Source organism: Nannospalax galili, unplaced genomic scaffold (assembly GCF_000622305.1).
Source record: "Nannospalax galili isolate Female #2095 unplaced genomic scaffold, S.galili_v1.0 scaffold336, whole genome shotgun sequence".
In the NCBI taxonomy this organism is placed as follows: Eukaryota; Metazoa; Chordata; class Mammalia; order Rodentia; family Spalacidae; genus Nannospalax; species Nannospalax galili.
Window position 1 is genome coordinate 5,616,067 of NW_008343385.1, and position 9,277 is coordinate 5,625,343.

Here is a 9,277-nt window from a genome sequence, read left to right on the forward strand (position 1 = left end):
ATTGACCATATTGTGTATTTGTCAGTTTTCAGTTGCTATAACAAAATATCTGAAACTGGGTAATTTGGACAATGTCACACCAGCAAGAGCATTTGCAAGAAGGAAAGGTCACAAGGTAAGACAGGGATGCCAGTCTGTAGTTCTTGTTTCTTACAATATATTTTTCTGGATTTGGTATTAGAATACCATCCTCATTATTATTCAGTCTTAGTTCAGTCTCCTTAAATTTGCTATAATGTGATGTGTCATGGAGAACATTCTGTGTGCTTGAGAAGAATGTGTGTTTTGCTGTTGGGAAGACACATGCAGCCCAGTCAAGTGGTTGAGTCATATTGAGCTTATAGTCAATGAAGTATTAGATTTTGTCAGATAGATTGCTTTTAATTAGGATCTACCTCACTAGGGCCTGTGCAGTTGAATGATTGACTCTAAGTGACATGTTAAATATTTATTCCTCTTCTAATTTGTTAGTTTCAGACAATCCAATGAATCCTTTTGTCTCATTCTTTGAAAAGGGTATTCTTTCAATAAGTAATACAGAAGATAAGCAACTCAAATAATAAAAAAGAGTAAAAAAAAATTAATCCCACTTATATCTCACAGTTCTCCCTAGGAGAAACCACTGTTATTCCCTTCTGGTGTGTTTTTCCAGCAATATTCTGTGTGTACATGTTTATACAAATAATGTTTAAGGAAATATACAAAAATGGTGGTATTCTACATGCACTATCCTGTCCCTAGCTTTTTTCACTTTGTCAGAAGACCTGGGAAGTTTCCTTCAAGGATGCCTTTGAATAGGTAAGACTGACAAACAGAGCTACCTGTGCACGGTCCAAGGGGCAGATGGTATTTCATACACAGGCACCTCAAATGCAGATGGCCTGGACCTGGGATGAGTGTGGTATATACTAAAAAAGAGAAAGAAACCCACACTGCTAGAGCTTACTGAGTGAGCAGGAAAGGGGCATAGGGTGAAGGTGGAGAAGTAGGTACCGAGGCAGACCACACAGAGCCTTCAGGGCATCGATGTGTAATGTTGGCTTGTTTCTCTTTGATATTGGAAATCACTAGGGTTTGGTATCATTGTTGAAATAACAAAAAGTCATCTAACAATTTTACCTATATGATATCAGGAGAGACCATAAAATACTTTGTTGAAATCAAGATACACATTTTCAAAGCTACATAAGAAATTGTGGGAGACAAGCTTGAGCCTAGGGTGAAAGTCTTATTGACAGCCATACAGCAGGCCCCAGGCACAAGGAACACCTTGTGACATTTGCTCCCATTGGCAGATCATGAGACTGATGCCTAGAGCTCACCATTCCCTAATCACCCACCACCCTTGAGATCCCAAATCGTAACACTTAGACAGCCTGGGTCATGTGATTCCCAGGAAATCAGGCCCCATAAGGAAACCAGAACCTAAGTAACCTGAAACCCACTATGCTAATGAAGTGTCTGGCTCGCAATGTCGTGATAGGACACAGTCCTGCCAAAGATCTGAGTTGTAACTTCTTGATTGGATTCCTACCCCTATATAAGCTTGTACCCTTCTACAATAAACTGGATCTGCCTCAACAAACCCGGTCTCCTGTGTCTGAATGCGGCTCGGCTGAACCAGTCTCCTCACCATTTCTGGGGTCTGGGACCAACAGAAGTAGCCACAATGGGAGACAGTGTGGCAGCAAGCATAAGAGTGGCCCCAGCACCACCAGGAGAAGAGTAGCCCCAGCCACTCAATGAGCAGAAGACCGACCACAGCTTGTGGCCGCAGTGAGGAGCGAAGGGCAGCACCAGTGCGATCAGGGGTGGCGCCCAGAAGGCGACACCCGTGCAATCGCAGGCAGCGCCCGAGCGAGCAGAGGAGCAGCACCCGGAGACAGCACCCGGTGCTGGAAGAGTGGAGGGGCAGCCACAAGAAATGGGTTTTAATAAAGGAATTCATTCTGACATTCTTAGCTTAAGGCTAGAATTACCAAAAACAAGAAAACAGAACAATGAGACAGTATGCAAAGAGGACCTCCCTATTCCTATTCACAGCTGGGAGAGGGACACGAAGGAAGAGGCAAACTGAGGGAGGAGAAAGGCTAGGGAGAGCAGCTTGGTGGAGGGCTCAGAGACCTCAGTTCTGTCAGCCTTCTTAAGCTGCCCCAGGTCTCTCACCTGTGGAGCAGTGACACAAGGCCCCTGCCTATGTACCTCGCAAGGTTTTGAGAAAATCCAACAGGATAATGCATGTGAACGTGACACAAATATGCATAGTACTTTCACCTTTGATAAAGCTGTAGAGGTAACAGGATGGGAGAGAGTATGTGGAGATGTAAATTATAGCAGTCTCTCTGTGTAGTATACTGTACTATAGTGTAGTATGTGGAGACGTAAATTATAGCAGTCTCTCTGTGTAGTATACTATACTATAGTGTAGTATGTGGAGACGTAAATTATAGCAGTCTCTCTGTGTAGTATACTATACTATAGTGTAGTATGTGGAGACGTAAATTATAGCAGTCTCTCTGTGTAGTATACTATACTATAGTGTAGTATGTGGAGATGTAAATTATAGCAGTCTCTGTGCTAAGTGCTGCATGTGCTTGCTGTGTGCGGTCCTGTACAAAGCAAATGAGATCAATATTGTTTGTTATTCTGGAGGCACAGTGAACTGACAGGAGACATGGTAGCTAGTAAGATTGCTAGTACACAGGAGCCTGGGGCTCACATTTTGTAAGTGATTCACATTTTGGATGTGATTTACTTCACTCTGGCTGGCAGAGGACACATGATCTATGGCTTTCTTACTAGTGGTGAAAAGTCCCAGTTGTGGCAACTAAAACTTTAGAACCAAAAATAAGAAAGGAGCCCAAGGGGCTGGAGAGATGGCTCAGGGGTTAAGAGCACTTACTGCTCTTGCAGAGAACCTGGGTTCAGTTCCCATTACCCACATTGCTGCTTACAACTGGCTGTATAACTCCAGTTCCAGAGGGATCTGACGCCTGCTTCCGGCCTCTTTGGGCACCAGGCATACATACATGCATACATACATACATACATACATACATACATACATACATACAGGCAAAACACTCAGTTTTCCTTAGTGATGTGACACCTGGTAGGTTGACCAGACTCCAAAGGATAAACCATACCCAAGAGCACTTGGGAAGCACAGATTAGACTCCATGGGCCTTTCAAAAAAAAAGGACAAATAGTAATAGAGGACACAAAAGGGGCAGTAAGGAGGGGGTAGAAAGAGGGAGGGTCTGAATATGATCAAAATATGTTATATGAAATTCTCGAATCAATAAAAATATTAAAAGGAAAAAAGAAAAAGAAATAAATCTTTTTTTTTTAAAGGAGCCCAAATGGGAATGCTTTCTAAACTGTAAAGTGCTCTACTACAGTACGATTACAAGAAAGCACTAAAAGCTCAGCTTCTATTAGGAAACTAGTTCTAAAATTCTGATCTAATGTTTCATAAGTCCTGAATGTCGTTTGTCCTTAAATTATGCTGGCGGCGCTTTTCTCCTTCCCTTTCCATAATCTCTCAAGTTCGGCTGTTGCGACTGCATGTGTGAAGTGACTGTGTGTGTTCAGCTGAAAAATCAACACACAAAGCCAAGTGACACAATCTCCATTACCACGTGCTGGTTCATAGGGACAGCCCAAGGGCACATTTACACAGCTCAGCACAGATGGAACTGATCTCCATGGTCAACAATTAAAATAGGAATGAGCACCAGATAGCAAGAAGTTATAACTGCTCCCCTAAGATAATTAATAAGACAAAATGACATTTTTCATTCCTCTTGAAAGTGCTTAAGCCAAGGTTGCAGTATAAGCACGATTATGGGAGAAGTAAATGCTTTAACAACACACAATCACATTGTTAATCCACAAAATATCTACCTGCTTGATCAATTTCAGTTTCTATTAACCTTTCTCTTTGTTTGGTCACTGGTCAGTTATCTGAGGGGGCCTTTCACCTCTCATTATAAGCAGTCTTTTGCTCATGATTGGCTAAGGTCAATATGATAGAAAAATCTGCTGCTAACTAAAAGGAAGCCACAAATATACAACAGGAAAGATAGGACTCTTAACTGAGCTCCAAAACTTAGCTATGAGGAAAAAAAGTCAAATGTATTTCCTCTATCAGGTGATCATGAAGATTTGATTAACTTTTAAACATTTTATTTGTTATATCCTTTTCTATGTCCAGAGCAATAGATGCTGAAAGCCAGAAAAGAAACAAAAAACAAACAAAAAAAATTTAACCCGCTTGCTGGGGCTGGAGAGACGGTTCAGTGGTTAACAGTGCATGCTGTCCTAGCAGAGGCCCCAAAAGTCAGTTCCCAGCACCCATACCCTGCAGTTCACAACTGCTTGTAACTCCAACTCCAGGGGATCTGACACCATCTTCTGGACTCTGCAGGCACCTGAACTCACATGTGACATACCTACACACACACACACACACACACACACACACACACACACACACAACACACACACACACACATACACACACACACTTACACCTAATTAAAAATCAAAAATGAAATATAAAAAAATCACTGTCCTTTATCTCTTTAGGCATTTTTAAAATTTTAAATATCATAATTTTAAAATTCAGTTTATCTGCATCTATCACCAACTTGCCATATGTTTGATACTACATATATATCATAGTCAATAGAGAAATTTCTTAGCATAATCTATTACTGCAGAACTAAAGACTCCAAAACTTAGAGCCTTAAAACAAAATGCATTTTGCAGGAATCTGTATGGTGGTAGTGTGGACTGAACTCAGCTGGGTGGCTCTTCTGCGCCCATCCTCTTGGCCATCCCATCATGCATTTGCAGTTACCTGCTGGTCAGCTGGGAACTGGATGATCCATTGGCCCTCACATTTCCAGGGCCTGAGCTGGAAGAACTCCATAGCTGGGCCCCTGCACATCTCCCACTGTAGTCGCTGGTGATTCAGCATCAGAGGAATTAGCCACACATAGGCACAAGGCAGCAGTTTTCCAAAGGGTGAGATATGAAAGTGCAGGTTCAAGAGTGATATGCTACAGAGGATACTGGTACTCATGTGAGGGATGCTACCAAAGTAACATCTAAAGCTTGTGGCTTTGATTTGGGGACCGAGTAGTAGGCAAAGGCTAGAAAGTTACTAATGGAGGCTAGAGTGGAAGTGAGGAAGATGCTCTTGAATAGAAAAGGACAAGCGGGCTGGAGAGATGGCTCACCGGTTAAGAACACTGGCTGTTCTTGCAGAAGACCTGGGTTCAAATCCCAGCATCCACATGGCAGCTAACAACTGTCTGTACCTCCAGTTCCAGGGGATTTGACAGCCTCTCTGTTCTCCGTGGGTGTTGCATGACATGGGTGGACTTACCTACATGCAGGCAATACATGCATACACATAAAATAAAAAATAAAATTAAAAAATATATCAAAAAAAAGAAAAAGGACAAACAATAGTATATACCGGGGAAGGGGAAGGGCCAAGGTAACTTGGAAGATTAAAAAAAAATGTGCCTAAATAGCTCACTGAGGATGTTTCTAGCCAGAATGTTGAAAGTGTTGCTTGGTTTCTTTTAGCTACAGAGTTTTAATAAGAAATGTAAACAAAAAATTGAGAGAAAACGTAAAGACTAGATGGGTTAAAAAATTAAATCATTTCCCATCCTCAAGTCTTCCTAACCAGACTATTTTCCAAAGAACAAAGTTCAAAGTGAAGGTCAAATTAACAGTATGCTTATAAAACTCTGATGGGACCTCCAAAGAATTTAAAGTGATATATTCCCCAAAGGGATTCTCAGAATTCTCAGGGCTAGTCCTAAAGCAGTCTCTCTTAACACCTCAAATAATAGTCTATCTTAAAAAGAATTACAGGGGCTGGAGCGATGACTCAGCAGTTAAGAGCACTGACTGCTCTTACAGAGGACCTGGGTTCCATTCCCAGCACCCACATGGCAGCTATGAACCGTCCTTAACTCCAGTTCCAGGGCAGTCCAAAGCCATCTCTGACCTCTGTGGCATTGCACGACATGGGTGCACTCACATACATGCAGGCAATCCACTCATACACATAAAATAAAAATAATAAAATACTTTTAAAAAAAGAATTACAGATGTATGTTTGGGGATGGAGTGAACCTCAAAAATTGTGTATAAAGCCCACATAGTTCTTTGGAAACCTATTGAGTTTTAACTAAGTTGTGCATACTCAAAGTGTGCAATTTGATGTATTTTGACATGCATGCACCTGTGAAAATGCTGCTGCATCAAGAATCAAAATACACAGTCCCTTCACCCCTAAAGTTTCTTCTTCCCTTCCTTCATCGTATCCCCAGAAAAATAATGGTATGACTCTGTCACAAAACATTTACAAGGACCTTTTTCTTTTTTTTTTAACATGTTTAGTGTGTGTGTGTGTGTGTGTGTGTGTGTGCATGGTCATGCCATAGGGTATATGTGGAGTTATGTGGAGGTCAGAGAACAACCTAGTGAGGGTTGGTTCTTTCCTTCTGCCATGTGGGTTCCAGACATGAAACAGGCCATTAGGCTTGGTGGCAAGCACTTTTACCCTCTGAGCCATCTTGCCAGCCCCCATTTACAAGAATCTTAAATTAATTGCATCAAACAGCTTAGACTCCTTTCTGCCTGGATTCCTCAGCATAATAATTCCTCTCAGCATAATAATTTCTAAATCCATTCCTATTGTTATGAGCATGAACAGCTTTTCCTGATACTACTACTGTCGTTCTTACTGTACAGATATACCACAGTTTGCCAAGTCAACTGTTGATAGATACTTGTATTGTTGATAAGGTTTTTGTTTGTTGGCTCTTACAAATAGAACTACTATGAATATGTAGACGTTCATATCAGAGTCTTTGCATAAAAGTCTCAATATAAACATATTTTTATTTTTATTGGGTAAAGAGCTGGAGTAGTGTCTTAGGGTCATTATGGTAGAGGTGTGCTTAACTTTTAAAAAGCCACTAATGTTCTAGTTTGTTTCTCCATTGCTGTAACAAAATACTCTGACCAATACCAACTTGGGGAGGAAAGGGTTTATTCAGCTTACATCTCCCAGGTCACTGTTCATCAGGGAGCCCAAGGTAGGAACTCAGGGTAGGAGCCTGGAGGCAGGAGCTGGAGCACAGGCTGTGATTGCTGCTTACTGACTTGCTCCCCTGGCCTCTGCTCAACCTGCTTTCTTATACTACACAGACCGCCCAGGGGTGGCACCACCCACAGTGGGCTGGGCCCTCCCACGTCACTCAACAATCAAGAAGATGCCCCACAGACATGGCCACAGGCCAGTCCTATGGAGGCAATTCCCCAATTGAGGCTCCCTCAACCCAGGTGTGTCAAGTTGACACTAAAGCTATCCAGCACAACTAACCTCTTACCTGCAGCAACTAAACATTGAGCTGCTCCACATCCACCAACATTTAGTGTGGGCATGTTTTTAAAAGAATGAGTATATTCTTTTATTGGTCTTTTTTTTTTTTTTTTTGAGACAAGGTCTCCCTGTAGCCCCAGCTGGCCTGAACTCACTATGTAGACTAGGCTGGCCTTGAACTCACAGAGATCCACCTGCCTCTGCCTTCTGAGTGCTGGGATTATGAGTCTGTTGTATTGCATTAAGTTTAATTAGCATTTTCAGGCATATAGTCATATGAACACTTTCATTCTCCACCTTTTTAATTTTGCATAATTAAACATTATTTTGCCTATTTTTTAAAAAACTTTTTAATTTTATTTTTTTATTTTATGTGTATGTGTATATTGCCTGCATAGAGGTATACATCTTTTATTATCAAATTGTGATAGTCTTTATGTGCTCTTGATGTAGGACTATTGTTTAATATGTGCTTAGCAGATATTTTCCTCGATGGATTGCATTTTCATTTTCTAATAATGCATTTTTCAAAATGAAAAGAGCTTTCAATGATGATAAAATAAAACTTATCAACCTTTTCTTTCATTGTTTACATTTTCTAACTTATTGATGATACTTTTTCATATCTAAAAGTCACAATTTTCTCCTTGGTTCTCCTTGAACATTTTGTCTCATATTTATGTCAATGATCGATTTTAAAGTTAATGTTTTATAATTTTATATGGAATAAGGTAAATATTCATTCCCCCCCATTCAAATATCCAGATAATTTGAACACTTTTTAAAACAGACTTCCCATTTAATTAGCATCTTTATCAAAAACTGAATTGCCCTTATATCTCTAAGTCCCTTTCTGGATTCTTTCTATTGATCTTTTTGCTAATATTAAGCTACATTGATAGCCACTGTTAAAAATCAGATAGGATAAATCTTCCAAGCCCGCTTCTATTTAAATACTACTTTGGTTATTTTAGATCTTTTCTGTTTCCATAAATACATAAATATTAGAATCAGCTTGTTCATTTCTATAAAATAACTTAATATATTAATTGGTATCTTGTTGAATCTTTTCAATTTAGTAAGACTTGCCAACTTAACCATATTTAGTTCTTCAATCTATAAATACAGTATTTATTTCTATTTATTGAGCTCTAGTTCTTCAGCAATGTTTTCATTTCAGCAAGGTTTTCAGTTATTCAGAGGTTGATTTTTTTTTCTCCCCATATTGAGGATTGAATCCAAGCCCTCCTGATTACTAGGCAAATGCTCTACCACCGAGCTTCAAGAGTCAAATCATCTTTGCCTATATGAAGTAAGCCCTATTTGATCATAATGTATTATTGTTCTTATATATTGTTATCACCTGCTAATATTTTGTTACAGACCTTTTCAACTGTATTTACAATGGAAATTAGATTGTCATTTTCTTTTAGGAACATGTTACCTAGCTTCTTATTGTTATGTTGGTCTCATTAAACAGGTTGTGTAGTAATCCCACTTTTGTTTCTTTTAAAAATGTTGGCATAAATTGGTACTATTTCTTCCCTGAACATCTGATGGAATTCACTCATGAAGCCATCTGGGCATAGACTTGTCTTTCGGGGAAGGATTTTGAAAACAAATTCAATGTTTTTGTTTGATATAAAACTATTCAGATTTTATTTTTCTTCTCATGTCAATTTTGTTAAGTTGTATTTTTTGAATTATTCATTTCATCAATGTTCTCAAATTTGTTGGCATGATGTTATTCATAGTTTGCTCTTATTATCCATGTGATATCTTCAAGTTGGTGGTGAAAATCCCGTCTTTTCATTTCTGATTCTCTCTCTCTCTCTCTCTCTCTCTCTCTCTCTCTCTCTCTCT